The sequence below is a fragment of the Macaca mulatta genome, chromosome 11 (assembly GCF_049350105.2).
Source record: "Macaca mulatta isolate MMU2019108-1 chromosome 11, T2T-MMU8v2.0, whole genome shotgun sequence".
In the NCBI taxonomy this organism is placed as follows: domain Eukaryota; kingdom Metazoa; phylum Chordata; class Mammalia; order Primates; family Cercopithecidae; genus Macaca; species Macaca mulatta.
Window position 1 is genome coordinate 122,217,999 of NC_133416.1, and position 26,821 is coordinate 122,244,819.

Genomic DNA, 26,821 nt, shown 5'->3' on the forward strand with positions numbered 1-26,821 from the left:
ATTTGAATTTTGATAGCTGTTGCTAAATTGTCCTCCAGGAGGTTATATATATAAATGCCCTCACCAGAGGCCAGGTGTAGTGGCTCATACCTGTAGTCCCAGTACTTTGCAGGCATGCTCCCTATGCCATTCTTAGCCCATGTGACTTTAGGCACAGTCTCAGTAATCAGGCAGAATCACGTGACTCAGCCTAGCCAATGAGAGTTCCACTTCCCTATGGCCATGGTGATTGGTACAAAGCTGAGAATGTGATCTAAGCTGCCACAGTCAGAGCCAATGAGGGGAGGCCCCTGGGTTTTCACTGAAACTATTGGAGAACTGGAGTTCTCTTTCTGCTGGGTTTGCCAGGCTAGTGGGGTATCAGGATGAAGCTGCCATCTTGAGAATAAATTCAATCCAGTAGAAAATAAAACTAAAAGATGGGGAGAGAAACTAAAGCTTGATGACATCATTTGAGTACCTGAATTCAATCATACCAGAAAGCAGACAACTCCACCCCTAGACTTTTAAATTATGTGAATCAATAAATTATTTTTGTTTCCTTAAACCCACTGAGTTGGGCTTCTGTCTCTTGCAAACATAGAGGTCCTAGCTAAAGTATTAATAAAACTTTTGGGGAATAGCCCTGGTTTTCAGCAGCCTCAGGTTCCCTTTTTCTAGGGGATGAGAATCTGGTATGTTGGAATCTTGAACCATCCAAATAATAACCGCTACAACCTCAGCAACAACTACCATTTATTGAGCGCTTCCATAAATTATATCACTAATTACATTCCTGGGCACTGTTGTTATTAATTATTACTATTATTATTTTGAGACAGAGTCTGAGTCTGTTGCCCAGGCTGTAGTACAGCAGCATGATCTCATCTCACTGCAACCTCCGCCTCCCTCATTTTATAAATGAAGAAATTGAGGCTTAGAGAAGTTTAGCAACTTGACCAAGGCCACACAGCTGGTAAATGACTTAACAACCAAACTCAGGTCTGTCTGTCTCCTGACTGCAAGGTTGATCTCACTTTTCGTTGCTGTCTTCCTTAGGAATTGAAAACTCCCTGCTGAATGGACAAAGATGTGAGTTGAACTTTGCTAAATACCCATTAAGCATCTATAGTGTCCCTTCATTACCAAGGTGTTAGGTTAGGTCAACAAACAGACAAGAGAAAGGTCATGCTCTCACTCTGTGCTTTTCTCCCAGCCTATCTACTGGAATACTAGCCTTGCTTGGAGAATGGCCTTTTACCAGATGCTCTCCTCATCTTGGGGTTTCTGTATACAATCTTATTTCCTGCCATAAGTGGAATCTCCATGATGAGGGCTGTAGCAAAGTCTGCCCCATAAAGCATGTGCGCATAAACTCTGTCTCCTGAGCCCCCAGAATCTAGACTATCAGGTGGATTTATCCAAATATCTCAGAAAGCTTTGAAACATTAATCCATTTGCTCCTAAGTTCTGGGTAACCACATACAACAAAAATGGGGAAAGGGCCCTACCTTGTGGCTTTTCAAGATTAAAGATCTTAATAGCATTGAGTGGTGCCCAGCTATTGAGGGGCCATTTAACAGAGCTGCTGCACCAGCAGATGCAGAGTTAAATACCAGGGTTGTGTCCCTAGATCAGTAGTTGCAATCAGAGATGTTAAAACCATTCCAGTCTTAAAAAAAAAAAAAAAAAAAATCCCAGTCAGGCTGGTGTTAATGGTCTGCTAATAGTTTTAATGACTGTTTCTACAAACTTGCAGAATGCTTCTATTCCTCAGTTTGGTTTTAGCTGCCTATTTTGTGTGCTCTGGTTGGGTAAGGGGGAAGATAAGGGTGTGGAGAATGTACCCCTGAGAAAAATGGGGAAATATTAAATGACTGATTCCCAACTGGTCTCTCAGAGAATGCCTCATGGTTTTCTGAGACCTAGAGATTGAAGAGAAGGGGCTGAGATTCTCCATGTGTGATCTAACGACAACACCAACCTGAGAAAATACACTAGATTCCCCTAGAAATACTTCCAAGAGATGTACTGTAGCTGAATCGGAAGCCTGGATTAGAGACCCATCTCTGACACTGGCTGGCCTCAGACAAATCATTTATTTCCCTGAGCCTTGGTTTCTCCATCTGTTATAATTAAGCTGGATCAGTGGTTCCCAAATTCCATCTTTAGAGTTTCTACGTGAGAGCCACCTGGGGAAAAGGTGTTATAATACAGATTCCCAGACCCTAGCCTTATTCAGTCAGAATCTACAAGCCAAGGCCTATGAATCTGTATTTTTTGCAGGCTTCCCCAGGGGATTCTTAAGCAAGGCCAGGTTCGGAGACTACCAAACTAGATCAACCCACAGTCCCCTCCCACCTTAGCATTCTCAGAGAACAGTTTGGGGACATATGTTGGGGTTTTCTGTTCTCTGTTGGAAGAGAGTTGCCTTGTTGGCCTCTTGGCTTTCTCTGTCTCACTCCTGACAACTTCTCCCAGTTTCACCCACCTTTAAACAGAAAACATTGTGGGTGCCCTGAAGGGAAATAAAAGCAATGAAGTCTCATGTTTTTGGTTTCAAGAGAGAACTTTACCTTCCATTCTCACAGTGATTGTTTTATGGGCCCTTAGTAAGACATAATCCAAATCAACTTTCTTAAACCCAGCTACATGGAAACTATGCAGGAGAGTGTATAGGCCCAAAGAAGAACCAAATGAAGAGTCTTTGGGTTATAGAAGAGTCTACAACACAGAGAACTAAATGAAAACTCCATTGTCAGGCTGTTAACTGCAAATGGCACCACAGGTAAACATTTATTGAGCACTTACTCTGGACCAAGAACTTTGCATAAATTATTCCTTTCCATCTTCCCATCCCAAGAAGTAGAGGCTATCATTTCACTCCCATTTTACATTTGAGGAAGTTGAGGTACACACAGGCTAAGTTATTTGCTCAAGTTTCCCTTGTTTGTGAAGTGCAGGAGCTGTAATTATAAGCCCAAACGGATGACAAAACAACCCTTTGTGTAAAAATGGATAGTTCATGCATTGTCCAGAAAAGTTTATAGAGGGTGTAGACTCCAGCCTTTAATTCCCTTTTTCTAAGAATTGTTGTCCAAGGAAAATAAATGGAACTCGTAATAGCTCATTGTGCTCTTGGCCCTGCCATCTCGCATGTCCGGCATTCCGTTATCCCACCTGGCAGCTGCTCCCTTCACTAAAGGGAACTGGGGACATTAGCAACGGAATATTTTTTTAAATTATAGAAGGGGGATTGTTTAGACTGATCCAAGGGCCATAACATGGAATCATAGAGTGACAGGTTGAGAGCAATTTTGCCAGACCAAGAAAGGACTGATTTCACGATTATTTTGGTAATTCTGCTACCCACCACGTTTAACATAATGCCGAGATTTATAGTGTCATGGGAACTAGGTGGGATTTGATCACTCTTGGCTTCAGTTTACCACCGACCAGAATGCATGCCACATTTATTTAGCATGTCACTTTTGTGCAAAGTCCCAAATGGGGGAGAGCAAAGCATGCTGAGCTGAGAATCCAGGCCTTTGTTCTCTATGTGGATGAGGACAACCACCTTCTACTGTCTTAATCTTAGTTTTTCCATCTGTACAATAGGATGATTGGACTGGAACGTTCCCAAACTGTTTTCTTTTTTTGTTTTTTTTGTTTTTTTTTTTTTGAGACGGAGTCTTGCTCTGTCGCCCAAGCTGGAGTGCAGTGGCGCGATCCTGGCTCACTGCAAGCTCCGCCTCCTGGGTTCACGCCATTCTCCTGCCCCAGCCTCCCGAGTAGCTGGGACTACAGGCGCCCGCCACCTCGCCCGGCTCATTTTTTGTATTTTTAGTAGAGACAGGGTTTCACCGTGGTCTCGATCTCCTGACCTTGTGATTCGCCTGCCTCGGCCTCCCAAAGTGCTGGGATTACAGGCGTGAGCCACCGCACCCGGCCTCCCAAACTGTTTTCAACTCTGACATTTGATTTATTTTGATTCCGTTCATTCAACCAATAGTCACAGAGCAGCTGCTCAGTGCCAGGCCTTTAAATGAGAACCTGGGGACACAGTAAAAATATCAATGGCCGTCACACTTGGTTTGTAGGTGGGTGTTTGATAGGGCCAAGAAGATGGGACAGGGAGCAAGACACCCACCTCTGCATTGTGCAACTGGGTGACTTTGGGTGAGCCACTTTACCTCTTTGAGCTTGTTCTTCATGTTATGAGGCTTACAGAAAGAAGTTTCTCAAAGTGTGATCAGATGACTCTCTGGATCAGCAAAGCCTGTGGTACTTGTCAACAACTCAAATCCCTGGATTCCAGTTCAGGCCTGATGAATCAGAATCTCTTGGGGGAGGAGGTGGGTATCCATTTCAATAAGGACCCCAAAGTGATTCTTAAATGCATTGACATGTGTTTAAGATAATGTGTTAAAGTTTCTCACAATTTTTGAGCAAGGGCTGCATGCACATTTGATGACTTTCATCAACAAATGCACTGGAAAACCTTTGCTTTTCAATCACACTCTACTCCACTGCCCTTGTAGCTTTTCTGTTTGTTTATAAATATGTCTGTGTACATGAACACACACACATATCTATATATTTACACATATATATTAAAGTTGTATTATTGAAGACTTATTATGTACCAGAAATTTTACTTACATGTAAGTGTATTATTGAAATGTGGAATGTGAGCTTCAGAGCTTCACCTTAAGAGCTTGCTTAGGATGATGCGTTTAGCAAGAGATAGAGCCAGGTTGTGAACCCAGGTCCATCTGACTCCAAAGCTTGTTTAGACTGCCTCCTGATTTTTCCTAACCAGGGCTACCATAATGACCATCTCCAGGTGGCTCTATTCACATGAACTACAATAGGAACAGTGTCCCTGGAGTGGTACAACAAGGGTATCCTGCCAACATTGCCAATGCTCTATCCCTCTTCTTACTGTCCTTCCCCCATCTGCAACATCCTCTTTAACTCTTAGCTCAAATCTCTTTACTTCTGGATGGTCTCACCTTATAATCCAGTCCTGGGTGATTATGCCTGTATTTTCTTCTCAGTGCTCATGTGTAGCAACTGTAGTGCTTATGGAGAATGGAGTGAGAGTTATCCCTACCTTCCTTACCCCCAACATTTTTTTGGTTCCAACTCTTTTTTTCTAGTTATTTTCGCTGTATAACAACTGCCCCAATCTTAGTGGCTTAAAACAACAACTGTTTCATTGTAACTTATAATTTTGCAGGTTAGGAATTTGGGCAGGCCCAGCTAGGTGATTCTTCTGTCCCATGCAGTATTAGCAGAGGGCACTTGGGCTGGTCTAGAGCAGAGGTCAGCAAGCTATGGCCTTCAGGCAAAATCCAATCTGGCATCTGTTTTTGTAAATGAAATTTTATTGAAACACAGCCACACTCATTTATTCATGCATTGTGGCTACTTTCATGCTAGAACAGCAGAGTTGATTGGTCATGACAGAGATTATATGGCCTTCAAAGCTTCAAATATTTACTATATAGCCTTTTACAGAAATAATTTTGTGAACTCTGGTGCCTTGCAGTGACTTGGAGGACCTGGCTAGAACTCAGTTCAGCAAAGACTTAACTGACTGCTTACAGATGGCCTCTCCCAAGCACAGAGACCCCAGTGTACTTGAGCTTCTTCCATGGCAGCCGAAGCCTTACAGAAAGAGGAACATTCTTTCTAGAGGCCCATGTGGAACTCAAAAGTCCTTTTATGACTTAGTCTCAGAAGTTTGAGAATGTCCCTTCTGTCACGTTCCATTGGTCAACCAAGTCACTAAAGTCAGTTAAGATTCTAAGGGAAGGAATTAGGTTACATTTCTCAGTGAGAGGATTAAGAAAGAATTTGTGGTCAGCTTTAATCTACCACACCTCATTTTTGAAAATCTTTATAAAATTATTGCATCTTCTTTCTTGGCCAGTGGTGATCACAATTGAAATCTTCCTTTGATGATTGAGTACCTGGGGGACACTTGGGGGTCAGCATTTATTCTGCCAATATTGATTGCACTCTTACTAAGTGTCATGCACTCTGTAAGACTCTAGGGATGCAACAACAAACAGGAAAATGTGGCCCTGACCTCATGAAATTGGCAGTCTAGTGAAAGTAGATAAAAGATATCCAGAAATAAAGTTGAAATGTTCTGGCGATAAAGTTGACTATGCCCTGAGCTATCCTTCTGACTAAATTTCTGAATCCAGCTTCATTTATTTTTTTGATCCATTTATTTTTCCTAAAAGTGAAATAGAAGAAAGGAATTCCAGTGAATTGACAGTTTCAGATAATCAGAACTTTGGTTCAATACTTTTCATGTTTATGTGGATGTGATGTTTTGTCATTCATATACTTTGCAATTTACCTTTATTTCCATCTTACTTTTAATTCTACCACATGGATTTTAAATTGTCTCCACTTTTATTACAAGTTCCATGGTGGTGACAGCTATGTTCCTGTTTCCCACGGCACCTGTCAGGACTCTGAAATAGCAGTGGCTCAATAAATGGTGTAGTACCTACACAGTTGCAAGTGGAAATACCTTTTGAAAATTGGAATAAGAAGAGATCAATTCCAGGACTCAGTGCCAAGGGTCTAATTAATGCTTTATAGTTTTTCATTGTCACTGATTCTAACATGGAAGATTCTCCACATTCCTGTTAGTTGGACCCACAGGTATTTCCTGACAGTCCTGACCTGTTGGCCTACTGGAAGCTGATGTTCCCATGTCATATCCTGATGCCTCAGTGGCTGGGGTCTTAGGGAGAATAGAGGCTTTATTCATCTTTTCCCACATTGATCACATTCTGTCAAATCTCTTCCCCACCGGACCCTTCAATGTTGGATATCAATGGTTTCATTGTAGTGGTAACCTCTCATTATCTGAAAATTCCTTTCTGCTCACCTTCATTTTTTCCCCTTAGCTCTGAGAGGTTGAAGTTTCTTTGTGTGTGTGTATTTTTTTCAATCGCTCTATTTATATATCCATAAATCTATTTTAATTGAGTATGTCATGCCCAGGAGGTAGCAGGGTTTTTTGCTGTTCCTTTTCAAATTTTAGGGCTTGCTTAAGGGAATTTTAAAACTCCACTTTATTGAGGTATAATTGACCTACAAAAAGCTGTGGATATCTAATGCATATAGCTTGATGAGTTTGGAGATACGTATGTGAAACCACCACCATCTATGCAATAAACATGTTCATCACCTGTTAAAATTTCCTCCCATCTTCTTTGTTATATTATTATCGTGATAAGAACACTTAACCTAAGTTTTTATTCTCACCAAATTAAAAAATATATATTACAATATTGCTAATTGTAGACACTATGCTATATAGTAGTTCTTAAAGACTTACACATCTTGTATATCTAAAACTGTATACTCTTTAATAATTACCTCCCCATTTTCCACCCATTCCTCCATCCTCCAGCTCAGGCAGCCAGCATTCTACTTTCTGCTTCTAGAAATTTGATTGCTTTAGGGTCTTTGTATAAGTAGGATGATGTAGTATTTGTCCTACTGTGCCTGGCTTATGTCACTTAGCATAATGTCCTCTAGGTTCACTCATGTTATTGAAAATGGCAGGATTTTCTTCTTTTGCAAGGCTGAATAATATTTCGTTGTGTATCTGTACCACATTTGCTTTATCCATTCTTCTGTCTATGGGCATTTACGTTGCTTCCCTGTCTTAGCTATTGTGAATAATGCTGCAGTGAACATGAGAATGCAGATTTCTCTTTGAAGTATTGATTGCATTTCTTTTGAGTAATACCTGAAAGTGGGGTTACTGGATCATACAATAGTTCGATTTTTAATTTTTTGAGAAACTTTCATACTGTTCCCATAATAACTGTATCAATGTACATTTCCCTCAGCAGCATACATATTCGCACCAACATTTGTTAGCTTCTGTCTTTTTTATCATAGCCATTGTAAAAGGTGTGAGGTGATATCTCATCCTGGTTTTGATTCTGATTCGTGATATTGAACAGCTTTTCACAAACCTGTTAGCCATTTGAATGTCTTCTCTTGAGAAATGTCTGTTTCAGTCCTTTGCCCACTTTTTAATTAGGTTATCTGATTTTTGTTACACAGGATAGGAATTCCTTATATATTTTGGATTTTTAACTCTTTATCATATATATGCCTTGCAATTATTTTCTCCCATTCTCTAGGTTGCCTTTGCATTTTGTGGCTTGTTTCCTTCGCTGTGCAGAAGCATCTTAGTTTGATGTAGCCTCAGTTGTCTATTTTTGCTTTTGTTGCCTATACTTTTGGTTAGGAGGCTGCATTTTATGTGAATCTTCTCAATGAATTCTCAGAGCAACTTTATGTGTTAACTCCGTGATTAGGCAAGCACTTGTTCCCCAGAGTCAGAGAGCACAGAATTCCTTTCCTGGTATTACATCTCTGAACTTTGGTTTTCTTTAAAATGGCATAGCATTACTGAGCTGAAAAACTTGTTCTGAGAATGAAGTGAGTTAAAGGCACATAATAAACATCCAACAAATATAGCCTACAATTATTATTTACCACCTTTCTTCTCAATTTGCAGAAAAGGCCACTGAGGCTCAGAAAGGTTAAGTAACTAACTCACAGTCACACAGCTATAAAGAGCAGAGCCAGGAGTTTAACACAATGTAATCTGACTTTAGTCTATTTTCTTTTTTCCCCTCAATGTTACACCAGCTCCTATCATCCAATAATGCACACATGGCCTTTGGTAGCAACATTATAGATGCAGCGACACTCCTGTTTTATTCCTTATTTTATTTTTTGTCAGGTGAGCGTCTTCCCTCAATAGTACCTTTATTCTCTTTGGTGATTCTTCTAGATGGAGCAAAACAAAACAAAACAAAAAACAAACACACACAAGCAAACTAAAGAGGGTCCATATTTGCAATCAAGAAAACACTTCACAGATGTCCTTGACTTGGAAAGAGTGCAAAAATCAAAACAGATAAACAATTCTTGGCTAGTAGTGCCCAAGACTTGGAAAGCCAAGATGCTTCCTGAAGACCCAGGATGGATTGACTTAGCCTCATTCCTGACTACAAGAGTAGCCCCATGTGAGATGTTTCAGCCATGCCTGGAGACCCTCTTTGGAATCCCTACATATGCATGTCTGGGTGGGAACTGGGAACATCTCAGCTCACAAAATCTGGCAGTTGTGGTTTTAAGATATGTGCGTGCCTAACAGAATTAATCATGACTAACTGCAACCACCAACCTCATTTGCAGAGGCTGTAATGGTATGGAAAGCGTTGAGTTGAACAGCCTTGGGTTCCATTTTGAAAATCTATTTTTTTTTCTTTTTTAAATCAAGCCAAATATACACTGAAAGAACTAGCTCAGATGAGAAAATTTAAAACCCCACCATTTCAAATCCCACTAGCTGAGACTTAGGCTCCTACCACCATCTTCTCATTCACTACTTCATTAATCCTCACCACATACTGTTGAAGTCAGCACTCCATTTCAAGGATGAGAAAAGGAAAGTCCAATACGTTGCTTTAATGCATTCAGAAAAAATATCTTCCCAAATGCTTTTCCTATGGAGTAATAGTAAACATTATGGTCACTGAAGAAGTAGCAATCTCAGCCAGGGGCGGTGGCTCACGCCTGTAATCCCAGCACTTTGAGAGGCCGAGGCGGGCGCATTGCCTGAGGTCAAGAGTTTGAGACCAGTCTGGCCAACATGGTGAAACCCCACCTCTACTGAAAATACAAAAAAATTAGCCAGGTATGGTGGCATGCGCCTGTAATCCCAGCTACTCAGGAGACTGAGGCAAGGAAATTGCTTGAACCAGGGAGGTGGATGTTGCAGTGAGCTGAGATTGCGCCACTGCACTCCAGCCTGGGCAACAGTGTGAGACTCTATTTCAAAAAAAAAAGAAGAAGAAGAAGGAACAGTCTCATTACTTTGTTGCATGGTAGCTGTTAAGCAGTAATTGCAGAATAATGTGTTAAGCTCATGGTCCTGAGAGTCTAGTGGCCTTAGGTTGGACACCAGTCTCAGATGTGTGTCCTTGGGCAATTACTTAATTTTTCTGATCTTCACTTTCCTCTTCCGTGAAATGCCATTAATAATTCCTACCTCCTAGGATTATTGGGAGGTTTGAGATTATTTGTGTAAAGCACTTAGCATCATGCTTATGGGAAGCTGCTAATGGAATTTATCTGTTCTTAACATTAGAAACATAGTTGGCAGGGTTATTTGAAAATCATCACAATAACTCTTAACAATAGTAATTCTCATTTATTGATAATATCATATTCATATAAGGTTTTATAACCTCAGTGCTCACTTGGCCTGGCAAGCACAGAAGCCCGATGGATCTATTTCATTTCTTCTGAATGCTATACTGGGTCAGCAAATCAAGGGACCCCAATTTTTGGCCCATGCTGCAGGATAAAGAAATAACTCTAGTAGCATAGAATTGCTTAAGCTCTGTGCTGGACTACGATAATGAAAATTCATGTGAGTCTCTGGAATAACGCCTACTTCAATTCTTTTATAAGGATACCATAACCTAGTTAAGGATTAAAGATACTTTCTTCTCTGTGAATAATTTCAACTTGCTTGGCTTGATGTACCAAGTTTTGGTAGAGAGTTTAAGAAAAATATTGTCCAAAGCCATGATAAAATTTCTCTAAAGTGCAGTAAGGAGTCACTTCTTGACTTTACTCCCATCTACGGTGGTTTAAAGCACACAAAAAATGTTCTCTTACAAACATCAAACAGCTGCTCCAAAAATACAGGCTGAAAAAGGTCTCATCGTCCCATATTTCAGCCACAACAAACAAAAGTTTATGAGAAGCCATGATACATTTGAGAGGCACGGGAACATTCTTTAGTGTGTAATGTCAATTGACAATCAGCAGGAGAACCACAATAAACATGCAGCTGCATGGCAGAAAAACTACAAACCCATGCCATATGGTGAAGCAGTCACTGCTGTTGGCCACCAAACCACCTACGGTCCCCTTGACCTCACAGACTGATGACTGGGCCCAGCCATGGGGCTGCGAGGTGACCATTGGCCCTGCTGAACTCTCACCGTCCCTCCAACATCCCGAAAGGTCGGAAGCCTCACCCACTGTTTATAGATGGATTTCACTGAATCTCAGCCACTAACCACCTCATCATTCCTTCCAGATCACCCAAAATATATTTCTCAAACTCTGTTTCACAGAATGATGGTCCCAAGAGATGGTCCTTGGCAAGCTGGTTCTGTAGTGAAAGAAGACTGGAAATGACTGCCTACCACTGCCCTCACGTGAAGTTTCTCACTCATTGGGAACCAAGGTGCTGCAGAATGTTCTGATCTGCCAGTCTTAGCATGTCAGTTGCATTCCGAACAGCAGGAAGGAGAAAAGCAGAAGCCTCCTTCCCTCTGCAGAAACATCCGAGAAATAACACACAACACTTCTCTGTAGAACTTTGTGGATGAAAACCCAGTCTGATGGCTGCTCCTGGCTATACAAGGACTGAGAGAATTAGGTTTTCAGCCAGGACATAACTCTGGACTGTTAAAAGCCAGGGTTCTGACACTAAGAAAGGGGAGAAGAGATATTGGAGTGGCATCTAGCACCTTTTCTACCACAACTCACTAAACACTGGACCCAATAATGGCCAACATTGAACATTGATTGATCATTTATTATGCACCAGGCTTTGTGGTAAACACTCTGCATCTATTATTTTATTAGTCCTCAAAACAACCCTTTGAAACTAGTACTCTTATTTTACAGGTGAGAAAACTGAGGCTAAGAGAGGTTAAGTGATATTCCCAAGAATGCACAGCTAGAAAGTAGTGAGGTTTGATTTCATCTTGACTTTTGGAAAAGTTTGATTTCATCTTGATTTTGCAAAACAAATGAATGACAAAATACCCTTTTAACAACATATTAGACTTAAACAATTAATTCAGCACCAGGCTCTTCCTCTGTCCACCAGGCTCTTGCTCTGTCTTTATCTTATTATTAATATTTGCCTAACAGGCTCCTACTCATATGTGAAAACCTATCATAAATGTCTCTTCTTGTATAAGTCTTCTTTAAGCCCTCCAACCTCTGTGATGTGACAACAGCCATTCATTCATTTATTTTTTCAACACTGATTTGCTGACACTTTTCATGTGTTAATTACTGTGGTAGGAAATACAATACAGGGCAAAACATGTGCCTGTTCTCAATGCTTGTAGTCCTCTTAGAGAACCCAAAGCAACACTGTCCAGTGGAGCTTTCTGCAGTGATGAAATGCCCTTTATCAATGCTATTCAATATGGTAGCCACTAGGCACTGTGGCTACTGAGTACTTGTCATGTAGCTAGTGCAACTAAGTAACTGAATTTTGTATTTTATTTAAAGTTGATTAGTTTAAATTCAGATTTAAAAACTGACATGATTCAGCGATTGGAAGGCTTTTAAAGTCTTTTTGATTGTAAATTTTGTGAATTCTAAATATAAATCAAGAATTTTCAACAAAATAGAGCGTCCATGTGTGATGTGTTATTGGCATAAGATATACACCAGATTTAAAAAACTTATGATGCAAAAAAAATGTAATGTGTCTCACTGATAAGTTTTATGTCGATTACATGACGAAAGGATAATATTTTGGATACAATCACTTAAATATATTATTTAAACTAATTTTGTTACTTTTCACTTTTTAAAATGTGACTACTAGAAAATTTATTTATTTATTTATTTATTTATTTATTTATTTATTTATTTATTATTGTTGAGACAGGATCTTGCTCTGTCACCCAGAATGGAGTACAGTGATGCGATCTTGGCTCACTGCAACCTTCACCTCCCATGCTCAAGTGATTCTCCCACCTCAACCTCCCAAGTAGTTGGGACTACAGATGCGCACCAGCATGCCTAGCTAATTTTTGTAACTCTTTTGGTAGAGACAGGGTTCTTGCACGTTGCCCAGGTTAGTAGAAAATTTAAAATTCCGAACGTGGGTTGCCTGAGATTTCTAGTGTACAGTGCTGAACTACAGCGTAGTAAGTCACTGAAGAAAGACCATTTCACAAGTCTGTTCTTTCTGCTGTAAAAAAAGCTACCACTGAATCATCTCTGGTTTTAGCATGAGCCTAGCACATTTAATGACAATGGGATGAACAAAGGATATCCATGCATAGGTGAAATGAAACATTTTTTCATTTCTAGGCTTCACTGCAGTTGCTGAAATCTCCCATCTCATGTGAGAGGCTCCCCTGGGTCTTTCACATGTTGTCAGAGATTCCATAGTTTATCACCTGTAATATTTTTCTTGCATTGTGTACCTCCTGGCAAGATCTTAAGTTGACATCAACTGAGAAATAAGGAAACAAGAAATACTATACTTTGCTTCATTCATCTATTCAACGAGTAGTAATAGAATTTCTACTATACACCCAATACTGCTCTAGAAGAATATTGATTCAATGGTGACCACTCCAGACACAGTTCCTACCCTCCTGGGGCTTATCTTCTATTGAGAGACCAAACAAATAGCAGGAAACATATAGACCCTTTAATTAAGAAATTTATCCCAGAGAGTCTCACTTTTGGCTGGGCATGGTGGCTCACACCTGTAATCCTAGCACTTTGGGAGACCAAGGCAGGTGGATCACATAAGGCCAGGAGTTCACGACCAGCCTAGCCAACATGACAAAACTCTGTCTCTACTAAAAATACAAAAATTAGCCAGGTGTGATGGCATGTGCCTATAGTCCCAGCTACTCTGGAGGCTGAGGCAGGAGAATTGCTTGAACCCAGGAGGTGGAGGTTGGAGTGAGCTGAGATTGAGCTACTGCACTGCAACCTGGGCAATAGAGTGAGACCCTGTCTCAAAAAGAAAGAAAGAAGGAAAAGAAAGAAAAAAAGAACAAAGAAAGAAAGAAAAAGAAAGAAAGAAAGAAAGAAAGAAAGAAAAGAAAGAAAGAAAAAGAAAAAAGAAACTTTTCTGCTGTATTTCCTTCCCCATGATCTTTCACATATTTCCTTCACTGAGACTACTTTTTCTTTTCTATCTTTTCTTCCCCGGCAAGGTTTGGGAGAATCAAGGAAGCAATTTGTGATGAAGTCTTTGTTATGACACAGACAGGCTCCTGGGGGAAGGAGGAAGCCACAAGATGGCCCCAGAATTAGACAATCCTGCCCAACATTCGTGTGACTTCTCCGTCTCCAGTTCTTGACAGACGATCAGGATTAGTCGCCAGGAGAACTGACTGTGGTTCTTTGAAGGAGCATATAATTATAATGCTTGGTACTTAAGGGATGTCTTTTATTTCAAGCTCTTTCAGCACCTAAGGAGTTTTAACTCCATAATCTTGACAGCTTTTCATTACATTACTTTTTTTCCATTAAATTGTACAAGGACCTACTTGAACAACATTTTTAAAAAGCTCTCTATTAAAAAAAATGTTCATCTATTTTTTGCTCATCTCTATTTCTTCTGTGACAATTTGCTAGAACTTTAATTACCCTACTATGTGCTATTTGAAGTTCAGGACATATTGCACTCATATAGTGCTGAACACATGGTATGTACCTTATAAATGCTTGTGTTGTTATAGTTTAAGTGTTAAGCCTATTTTATTATTCTACCCAGTCATTGCTATAGGCAAAATGTGTTGAGTTAGTTAAGGAATTTTTAGTTGTTGGAACATATTACAGGACATTGGGATATGTTGAAGATGACAAGGTCAAAGGTGCATGATAGGCCTCATCAGGGCCTGGAACCAGGAACCCAGAAACCCAGGACCTGAGACTACTTTGTCCACCTCTGCTGGTTTCATTTGGCTTGTCACCTGTTTCTCTCTATATAGGTCAACTTCCTGTCTTTGTGGTCAGCTTTTCTATGTCTATTATTGCACATGTCTATTATTCAAACTACTGTAGATACAAACATACATCCACCAATGTGTCCTCATAAGAAGATCTTAGGAAGGAAAAACTGATTGGTCCAATTTAGATCATGTGCTCCCATTTGCTCCAATCAGCTGAAGACAAAGATGAAGACTCACACATTTCACAAATTAAGAAAAAGAGTTGATGGTGCAGCTGCTTTGAAAAACAATTTAAGAAACTTGTGGCAGTTTCTCAAGTCATTGAACATAGACTTACCACATGACCCAGCAATTCCGCTCATAGGCATTAATAAAAAAAACCAAAAAAACAAAAAACATTCATCCACATAAAATTTGCACATAAATGTTTGCAATGGCCAGTAAGTGAAAAGAACTCAAATGTCCATCAACTGGTGATCAGATAAACAAAACGTGGTAAAGCCATGCAACGAAACACTAGTGGATAATAAAAAGGAATGAAGCACTGAAACACGCTACAACATGGATGAACCTCAAAAGCATGATGTTAGGTAGAAGAAGCCAGATGTAAAAGATCATATATTTTATGATTTCATTTATTTAAATGTCCAGAAAAGGCAAATGTATAGACATGGAGTAGATAAGCGTTTGCCTGGGACTGGAGTGGGAATGGGAAATAACTGTAATGGGCACAAGGTTTCTTTCCAAGGTGATGGGAAAGTTCTAAAATTAGACGGTGGTGATGGTTGCACAACTCCATAAATATACTAAAAGCCATTTAGTTGTATAGTTTCAGTGGGTAAATTTCATCATATATACGTTATTTCTCAATAAAGCTGTTAGGAAGGAAGGAAAGAAAGAATGGAGGAGATTTGGAAGAAATGGTTTACATTACCCATGGATGGGTTCCCTTCCAGTTGCCCCGACCTGCAAGGTGAATTACTGCCTCTGTGTCATTTTTTGTATCATTTGTTTTGCCGATACTATCCTCCCCTCCATTTATTCAAATGATGGAGTGGGGCGGGGGTTTCTGTTTCATTCTCTGCAGCTCTAAGCATCAGAGATTTCTCTTTTATTAAAATGAATTTCTTATTCTCGAGGCCCTACTGGACTTCTGCTCATCTAGGCCTCATTTGCTGATACTCTTCACCTCATTCAAGCATCCTCACAACTGACCTTCGTTCCTTCTATTTCATCATGCCCCGTGAATTTCTCCTAAGATCCCAAAGTGGTGCTACCTGAAATGTTCTTTCCCCAGATCTCTGCAAAGCTTATTGGTGCCTGTCATTCAAGTCTCCTGTCTAACATCACTTTCTCATAGGGATGATCCCTGACGACTCTTTCTAAAACAGTGTCTCAATCCCAAATATTTTCTGTTTTTCCCTTAGGTCACCCTCCACCCTTCCCCACCCTGCTCTCTGCCTCTGGAAACTGACCTATATAGACACATCAATGGACTCTCCTGCCCTCTGCCTTCCTGTTGGGTTTGCCAAGGACCAGTCCTGTCTTACCAATTCCATTTTCAATTTTATTAGTGTAGGGACTAACCTTGACACTTTTGGATCCACCCTTTAACACTATCCCCAGTTCCTTATAGATACCCCCCAGTTTGTCGATAATGACTGCCATATTTATCATAGTTCCCTAGGAGGAGAACTGATAGCCTTCTTTTGGAGATTCACAATATAAAGCATAATATTAAAGGCTCTGAGAAGGTCTGCACATAAACAAACAAAGCAAGCAGGCAAACACATTTAATTTTGTTTAGCCTAGCTTGTCCTAAACTTCTTAAACCATGGAGCCCTTTTTCATGCACTAAGTGTTAACATCTTACATACTTAAAATCCTTCTGAGCATAGTTTAGGAAACTTTGTCTTTTCCTATGTGAGTCCCAATTCTCATGTCCGTCCCGCAAACTTTCCCTTATGTCAGAATTAAGACTCAGAGAAGTCAAGTGGCTTCTGCACAGTAATTTAAGCTCATGAGTTGCCTAGCTGGAATTTGAGCCCATGCCTGGATACATTGAAAGCCATATTTTTGCCCCTGTACCATGCTTTTCCTACGATAGGGTGAATTGCCTGGGATTCACCTTAATTATTTGATAAAAATAATTTGTAACTAACCATTGACTGCTTCTCCGTGAATGCTATTCTGAAGGACTTGATGACAATTTATTCTCTGCTCCGACAGTCTGCTTTGCATTATCAATTTGTTAAGAAACTATTTTTGTAGAGCTGTGCAAAAGGAAATTCTATCCAGACTGTCTGAATTATCCAAAAATTCTGAACTGATGGCATTCAAATGAATAAGACTTTACAGAACTGTATCTCAAGAATTGATTAGATTTGTCAGTTTTCCTGAGGATATAAAGTGCTGGATGGCTTTCCTGAAAGTACGCTAGAATATAAATAATCAGTAAGTTTTCAGGTGAATTCCAGGGAGTTCATGGGAAAAGGAAAACTCTGGCTATCTGCGTGGAAATCTATAGTCTACCTGACAAAACCTTACACATAGTCCCAAAGTATGAGCTCGATGATGAGGGTGTTTGGGGAAAAAAAAGCAAACAAAGATTTTCTTTTTTTTTTTTTTTTTTTTTTTAAAGTCAAAGCACTTTCCAGCAACCAGTGTTAAGATTTAACAGCCAAGAAGGTCAGGGTGATGAACTTGCAAACGTTCATGGATACTAGGCACCCAGTCAACTCCCCAAGCTCCAAAATGCTAGAGGGTCAGCAAACAAGAAAAACATGTTTTCCTAACAAAGAAAAAATGACGTCTTGGATTGATATATTTATTTATTTATTTCCCATCAAGGGATTTTTGGAAGGCCATGTCTCTTGGCTTCCTGAGTCTCTTCTTCCTCTGTTTTAGGGAGGGTGATATGTAAGGCAAAGCTTACAAAGCAATATTTGGACCATTCTCCTTTATGTTTCCCAGAGGCTACATACTGGTGATGAAAGATCTGACCCAGGAATTTAAGTTCACGAGTGGGGTGGGGTGGTGAGGGGACGCTGGGGGGCCCTTCCATCCCCAGCTTCCGTCTTTCCCTGTGGCTGGACTCTAACCATTTTATTCTTGAAAGGCTGAGCCAGTGCTGTGGTTCACTAGTGGATCCATCTTCCCTTACAAGGAAGTGACTTTTTGCTTCTTTCTGGGATGTGGGATCTGGGATGTGTTTATGCTCAACAGAGCTTTGGATGAGGCTCAGTATCCATGCATTTATTCAGTGAATACTAATTGAACATGACTGTATACCTGGCACTTTGCTAAGGATTGAAGATGTCAGAAACAAACAACACTATGTCTATCTTCTTGGGAACCCTGATGTTTTTTGAATTATGTAGCACCAGTTCCCACTATAGGTCATTTGGACTCAGAGGGAAGGATCATATTAGCAATCATCTTTCCCAATCCTCCCACTTTACAGATGGGAAGACCAAGGTTCAGAGAGGAAGAAGGGGCTTGCTCAGGGTCACATGGTAGATTACTTACATATTCTGAAGAAAGATACAGTTTTCTTACTATTTAACCCAAAGCTCTCTTCTTTGTACCATATTGTCTCTCACAGTTCATTCAACTAGCCTTTCCTGAGCACTCATTGGACACCATGAACTGCATTAGGCTGAATGAAACTCAAATATGTCACTCAAGAAGTTGAAGATCCAAACTGGTCATGGTGGATTCTTAAGTTATTAATTGGGAAATATGGAGGAGAGAGTGTAGACATGGGAATTATTTGGGCTTAGGTTTAAATTCTGGAATCCCACTTACTCATATGGACTTCAACTTATTCATCATGTTGTCTTGGGCAATTATTTATCTTTCTGAGCTTCAGTCTTCTCATCCTTAAAACAGGAATAGTGCTAGGACCTAATGCCTATGAATGTTAGAAGTAGAAGCAATAATATATGGAAAATACTTTGCAAAGCACCTGGCACAAAATACCGTGCACTGCCTGGTTGTCATGAGTAATAATCACTGTGATAAACGCTATCTATAGTTGCATGTACAACATTCTGGAAACACATAGCAAGAAGCAATTAATTCCATTCCAGGGATAGGATGAATGACAGGAGCTCTCTCCTTTGATTGGAATTCTCTGCCTAATTTTGGGGAGGAAGCATATTTTCAAGGTTAAAATCTCTCTACAGGCATTTCTGCTCTAATATATTCTCTTATGAATGACTAGAAAAGTGAGTACAAGGGACACGACCACAAACTGATATAAACACAAAACAGGAACCCTCTTGAAGCTGACCAGCTAGATATTGAGTCCTTTAATGGATACATCCACATGCTAAAACTACAAAGATAACCCATGTTTAGAGGATGATCCAAGACACAGCAGTCTCAAAATGCCTTATGAATCATCAGAGATCAAACCGATTAAATCATCCAGGATTATTTACATTTTTTAATGTTGTAATGCTTTGAAAATTGGTAATGGTATAGAGTTCACTCCCTGATGATGCTGACAGCAATTGGCCCTGACAAGCATTTCCCAAAGCCTGCTTTGTGGAACACTAGACCTGTGGCATGCTCACTAACTTTAGGCAAAACATATACGCACATATTTCCAGAATACGTTAGCTCATACACAGCACAGTCCGTGAGCGCGGGATCCCATTTATGTTCTTTACCCTGGTAGAATTTCCTTTAATCCCTTGATTATAAGGTCCTCAAGAGCAGGAACTGTGCTTGTCTTGTTCTTCGCTGTATCCCAGCAACTGACACAATTTCTGGGATGTCCTACACACTTAGTAAGTATTTCTTGAAATAATCATGTACTTCTTAAAAGGACTTGACCACAGAGGCTCCCTATTTGTCCACAGCATACTTGCCAGCATTTTCCAGAACTGAAAGAAAATTTCTCTCAAACTATCAAATTTTTTAAAAAGTAATTTCAACTTTTATCTTAGATTCAGGGGGTACATTTGCAAGTTTGTTACGTGGTATGATGCGTGACACTGAGGTCTGAAGTGCAAATGATCCCATCACCCAGGTAGTGAGCATAACACCCAGTGGGTAGTTTTAAACCCTTGCTCCCCTCCCTCTCTCCCCTTTCTAGTAGTCCCCAGTGTCTATTGCTCCCTTGTGTACCCAATGTTTAGCTCACACTTATAAGTGAGAATATGCAGTGTTTGATTTTTTGTTCCTGCATCAGTTCACTTGGGATAATGGCCTCCAGCTGCATCCATGTTGCTGCAAAGAACATGATTTTATTCTTCTTTATGGCTGTGTAGTATTTCTTGGTGTATATATACCACGTTTTTAAATTTTTTACCCATATTCCACCACTGATGGGCGCTTAGGTTGATTCCATGTCTTTGCTACTCTGAATAGTGCTGCAATGAACATATGAGTGCCTGTGTCTTTTTGGCAGAATGATTTACAAAACGTGAAAATTTATACTAAGAGGCTATACAGGTGCCTTAAGGATAGCAGAAAGAAGGTGGGATGGGGCAAAATGGGTGGGGCTGCAGACCTCACCCTTGCCTTAACTACAGCCTCCACACCGTCACGGTAACTGCTCTATAGATTTGGCTTTCTTTTGAATTCAGGGTTATGTGTTTGTAACACACCACTATGGAGAAGAGTATGGAGGTTCCTCAGTGTATTAGTCCATTTTCACGTTGCTGATAAAGAGGTACCTGATATAGGTAATTTATAAAGAAATAGAGGTTTAATGGACCCACAGTTCCACATAACTGGGGAGGCTTCACAATCATGGTAGAAGGCAGAAGGCATGTCTTACATGGCTGCAGACAAGAGAGAATGAGAGTCAAGTGAAAGGGGTTTCCTCTTATAAAACCATCGGATCTCTTGAGACTTATTCACTATCATGAGAACAGTATGGGGGGAAACCACCCCATGATTCAATGATCTCCCACCCAGTCCCTCCCACAACACATGGGAATTATGGAAGCTACAATTCAAGATGAGATTTGTATGTGGACACAGCCAAACCACATCGCTCAGAAAGCTACAAATGGAACTACCATATGATCCAGTATCCCACAAGTGGGCATTTATCCAAAGGAAGGGAAATGAATACATCCCAGAGACATCTGCACCCCCATGTTTATGGCAGCACTGTTCACAATAACCAAGATATAAAATCAACCTAAGTGTCTAAAAACAGTTGAATGAATAAAGAATGTGGATGAATAGCATGGAACACTATTCAGCCATAAAAAAAGAATGAAATCCTCTCTTTCACAGCAACACTGAAAGAACTGGAGGACATTATGTTAAGTGAAATAAGCCAGGCACAGAAAGTTGAAACCTTTCATGTTCTCGCTCATATGTGGAAGCTGAAAACAACAACAACAACAACAAAACAAGCTGTTCTCTCAGAAATAAAAATCGGAAAAAAGGATATTAGAGGCTGGGAAGGGTAAGGGAAGAGGGTATAGGGACCAATTAAATATACAAAGTTACAGCTAGATAGGAGGAATAAGTGCTAGTGTGCTACAGCATTGTAGGATGACTCTAGTTAACAATAACACATTATATAGTATCAAATAGCTAAAAGGAGGATATTGAATGCTCCCAACACAAGAATGATAAATGTTTGACATAATAAATATGTTAATTACCTTGATCTGATTACTATACATTATGTATCTCATAAATATATATAATTAAAAAATTTTTTAAAATTAACAGACAAACAAATACACTGTTCTAGAAGAAATTTTATCATAGAATGTAGGTGTCGAATAGTTGAAGGGAACAATCAAGAATGGGCCTGACATATTTAGCTGCGTGCATTTTACTTCTTCTTTTCTTTTTTTTTTTTGGAGACAAAAGTCTCACTCTATTGCCCAGGCTAGAGTGCAGTGGCACGATATTGGCTCACGACAACCTCCACCACCCAGGTTCAAGTGATTCTTGTACCTCAGCCTCCAGAGTAGCTGGGACTACAGGCATGCACCATCATGCCTGGCTAATTTTGTATTTTTTAGTAGAGATAGGTTTCCGCCATGTTGGCGAGGCTGATCTTGAACTCCTGACCTCATGTGATCTGCCCACCTCAGCCTCCCAAAGTGTTGGGATTACAGGTGTGAGCCACTGTGCCCAGCTAGTTAGGTGCATTTGTAAAACTATAACTCCAAAGCTCATTTGATTGTGGCCCTAGTCATCCATTCTTCCCTATTTATGGAATGTTTCTGCATGCCAAACACTGTTGTAGACCTTGAAGATACAGACAAATATGAAAGACAAGGCTTCTTGACCTCAAGGAACTTATGGTCCAGTGGGAGAAAAGGCTACTCTTAATAAACCAGCAAACAATCACATAGCCATCGTGATTTCAAATGAGACACACACCATGAAGATGATATAATGGAGATGAAGGTGAGAGTGCTGGAGAACGAAGTGATGGTAGGAAAGAAGTCCTCCCATGGAAGAAGCCATTTGTGTTGAGACCCAGAAGGCATCTGAAGACTAGCAGGGAAGAAATTCTGACTGGAAGAGATGGCACTTGCAAAAACATTGAAGCAGGAGTGAAATTTGTGTGCTCGAAGAACTTGAAGCAAGCCAGTGTGGCCAGAGTGTATAGTAAGGTAGGGAGTGAAATGAGATTGAAGATATAAACCGAGGGTTGCATCCAGCAGCTTATCTGTCTTCTCAGTGTCAACCACTGTGTCTGGCAAAGACCAAGCACTGTGGATGTTTGCTCAAGGTCCAAACTAATAAAATTAATCAGTTGCATCTCTCAATTCCATCTCTCAACCTTTGGTGCCACCGTTTGTGCATATTTTAAAAAATAAAGCTAATTTTAAAAACACAGCTGTATATTGTTCTTGCTATTTTAATAAGTATGACCATGCCTATGGAGTCAGTATAAGAAAGGATTTCATATTGACTGCCCACTGCCCCCCAAATCTAAGACTTACTTGGAAGATAGATATTGCCCGATTAACTGACTGGAGACACAGGGAAATTGCCGCCTACTACAGAAAAATTATCTTTGCGGAAAATAGCCCATGGAGGACCAATGACTTGGCCAACATCACACGGGGAATTTGATGAATACTGAGGGTAACAGCCCATCTTCTTATCCAGCAGTTGAGCTCTTGGATGGGAGGATTACCTGATCCATTTAATTCCATTTACTTTGACATGCTTGTACTTGAAGATTCCCCAGTACAATGTACTCAGTTCCCAAAATATGGGATTTTAAGTGAAACCCTGACATTTACCTCTAGGGCTAAAAAGCAACACACAAATCCCCCAATTAGAAGCAGAGATGGAGATGAAATGGTCCCAAGGAATCTGGAGACACAACCGTTTCAAAAGGCAGCAACACACTGGGGCAGAGGAGAGAAGTTTCAGATCTCACACCAGGAATGCAAAGCTAAATGAGAACCATTCAAAAGCTCTGGGGGTTATAAAGTTGAATTCCCTCTTGTACAGTACACAAGAGTTATTAAGTGTGTATATGAGGCTCCTGTTTTACTTCATGTACATGATTATTTTATACAGGCAAGTTTGGAAAGAATTATAGGCTGAGAGCTGGCCAAGATGCAAGATGAGCAGCAGAGAGTGGGGGCGGTGGTTGCCATGTCATTGTTTGGGAGCTTAGGCTTCTTGGAGAAAGCTAAAGCAAGATCTATCATAGGTCAAAGGGTTAGGGTACAAGTAGAGCGTAGAGCTGGACTCTGTGCAAAGCTCATCTCCAAAAAGGCATGCCAGGCTTCAGCTTCACAGGAAAGGGGCAAGTTTGAGAACGAAGGGAACAGAACTAGGGACCAAGCCCAGCAAGCTGGATTTAGTCCACTAATGTCTGGAGACCAGGAAGATAAAGAATTTGGACTTGACTTGCCTGGCTTTAAGATACGAGAGCAAGCATGGGTTATTGTCAACATACCCAGTGATTTCAAAAGTGAGAAATATATTATGTTTCTGAAAGAAGTCCCGGAAGCAGAGAGCTGAGGAGAAAGGGCTGCTTTTAGGTGACACCCAATTACAACCAGTCTGGACTGGTCACATCTTTCCTGAAAGTGGGTCAGAGGCAATGGAATTGGTCTACCCAGCTCTTTCTGGATTACATTCTTATATAAGAGGGGCAGGACTCTGGCATCAGAAAATGCTGAATTCCTACCTTTGCTCTTAACTCTGTGATCTTGGGAAAGTTAATTGGTCTCTCTGAGCCCCAATTGTGCCCACTATAAAATAGGGATTAAAACCTCTACTTACGTTAAATTTTTTATATGGCAGAGAATATACAAGGTGCACTCTTATTAAGTGACAGCTGTTATATTAACAATAATGACTATATTAATAATTTTAATGAAGAAGGATTGACTGGGTGGCATGTGGAGTGGGACTGGTATTGGGCATGATATGTGTGGTTTGATGATCAGGGGATCTCTTACCATCTGTTTTATATGCTCTAAGTTCACTGGGGTGCAGCTACAAAAGCCTCTCAAAGCTTTGCTGAGTTGGCAAAATGGTTCTATAGCTTGAGAGATGTTGTTTTCATGGTGACCTCCCTCACATTCATGGATTATTTGAATTTTGTAGACACTAACCAGACCAAATGTCAACCGTACTAGAGGCTAAAGCTTTTCTCTTGGGTAAGCTCAAGATACACTACATGAAGCCTAGTTTCTTGGAGCTACAACTTACCTAAAGAAATAAAATGCATACAACTTGGCATGGTAGCTCACACCTGTAATCTCAGCACCTTGGGAGGCTGAGGCTGGTGGATCACTTGAGGTCAGAAATTCAAGACCATCTTAGCCAACACGTTGAAACTCCATCTCTGCTAAAATCCAAAAATTAGCCAGGTGCAGTAGTGCACGCCTGTAATTCCAGCTACTCAGGAGGCTGAGACAGGAGGATCACCTGAGGCTGGGAGGTGGAGGTTGCAGTGAGCTGAGATAGCACCACTGCCCTCCAGCCTGGGCAAGATTCTGTCTCAAAAAAAAAAAAAAAGTTTAAAAAGAAGTGTAGAAATAGAATGCATCTATAAATCTGTATTATTAGGACATAAAATTCTCTTCTTTTGCCAGGCTTAAACAAGATAGACATTTATTTTTCTCACATATATAATACAAGGCAGTTTCCATCACGTAAGACCATGCAGAGACACAGGCTCCTTCAGACTTGTTGCTCTGCCAACTCTAGAATGTTGCTCTTAAGGACATGGTCTAAGATTGCACATAACCACCTCCATTCCAGCTGAAGAAAAAAGGGCAAGAAGAGAGAGACATGATCCTTCCTTTTAAGGGTATAACTATTGGTCAGATTGGAGTCATGTGACCACATGGCTGCAAAGAAGGCTGGGTAATGTAATATTTATTCTCAATGCTCATGTACGTAGCTAAGAGTCAGGGGTTTGTGGAAGCAATGGGAGAACAGATATTGCAGCCATCAAGAATTTATGCTCAGTTTCCTTTTGGCAAGGTTAAGCAACATAGGTTCAGGTCTCAGCAAGACCTGGATTTGATTCCCAGCTCTCTTGTTTGCTCATAGAATGAATTCAGACTAACTTTATACCCTCTGCTTTGTCAGTTGTAAACTAGGGATAAATAATAACTCTAGCTTCACATGACTGTTGTGAGGATGCATATAGAATACATATTACAGGGTTTGTACTGCTGCTGTTGCTGCCTCTGCAGCTGGTATCAAAACCTTGGCTCCTTCCTTTCCATCCTGATTCTGCTGTGCTCCATCCAGACAGTTGCAGCTACTGGAATGTTTCCTGCAGTTAGCTTTTTACATGCCTTCTTCTCCCAGACTGTAAGGATCTTAGGAACAGGGACCATGCTTACTTCCATTTTAACATTCAGAATAAGTTGCATAGCACCTGGAACAGACTAGGTTCTCAATAATGTTTGTTCAAATTAATAAATGAATGTAAACCTGCTGTTGATGAAGCCAGAACTGCTTGTAAAGGGGCCTGAGATGGCACCCTACATGCCAGGTGCTCTACGTTTCTTACATGGGCTAACTTATTTATGAAATCATTAGTGAGTACTATCTAATATTACCATGGTTTTTGGGGAAGGCAACTTGAATATAGAGATGCTATCCTTAGATTGACCAAAGACATCCAGATATAAGGTGAAAGGCATGAGCTTTGGACCCAGAAAGCCTGGTTTCAGGATCCATTCTCTTAATCACCATACTGACTCTGCTTTGGGATAGATCGAAGATGCCTCAGTTTAAAGACAGATTAAATTAGACCCTTTCATATTTGATTTCTGGGAATAAAAAATTCATCTTTAGATTTTCAGCTCTTAGAAGAGTCATTTCAACTAATCTGATGATCTTCCTCCCTCCCTTTCTCTCTTCCTTTATTTCTTGTTTCCTCCCTTCTTCCTTTCTTCTTTCTTTCCTACCATTTTTCTTTTCTTCTTTCACAGAACAACACCCCTCCACCCCTTTAACTATTGGGCCGTATAAAACAGAACACAGTGAAGAACCTTTCAATGGTTGAAAAGGACAGTGCCACATTTTCCCTCCTAGCTTTCCCTGTCGTCCTTAGGAGGGTCCTTCTAGTAAGTCCAAAGTTCTATGAAATACGCTTTGAAAACTGTCAACTTAATTCACCCCCTTCTTTACAGAGGGGAAAACTGAGGCCAGTGCAGAAAGGGATTCATCAAAGTCTAAATCAGAAATGTACCATCCCACCTGAGTGTGGTGGCTCATGCCTGTAATCCCAGCACTTTGGGAGGCTGAGGCAGGCAGATCATCTGAGGTCAGGAGTTTGAGACCAGCCTGACCAACGTGGTGGAACTCTGTCTCTACTAAAAATACAAAATTAGCTGGGCATGGTGGTGGGTGCACGCCTGTAATCTCACTACTGGGGAAGTTGAGGCAGGAGAATTGCTTGAACCCGGCAGGCGGAGGTCGCAGTGAGCCGAGATCATGCCATTGCCCTCCAGCCTGGGCAACAAGAGCGAAACTCTGTCTCAAAAAAAGAAAAAAAAAAAGAAAAAAGGAAATCTACAGTCTTAGTGTCCAGCTCAGTAATCAAGCTGTTTGTA

General features: G+C 40.5%; 1 long non-coding RNA gene across 1 annotated transcript in view; it reads left to right on the forward strand.

Moving 5' to 3' along the window:
- LOC107001030 (uncharacterized) overlaps positions 1 to 14,424 on the forward strand; it is a 112,463-nt gene extending 98,039 nt beyond the window's left edge. The window contains exons 3-4 of the long non-coding RNA XR_003720818.2: positions 11,190 to 11,302; positions 14,043 to 14,424. This is a non-coding gene — a long non-coding RNA (uncharacterized LOC107001030). The remainder of the gene's footprint in view (positions 1 to 11,189; positions 11,303 to 14,042) is intronic.
- The last annotated feature ends 12,397 nt before the right edge of the window (positions 14,425 to 26,821 follow it).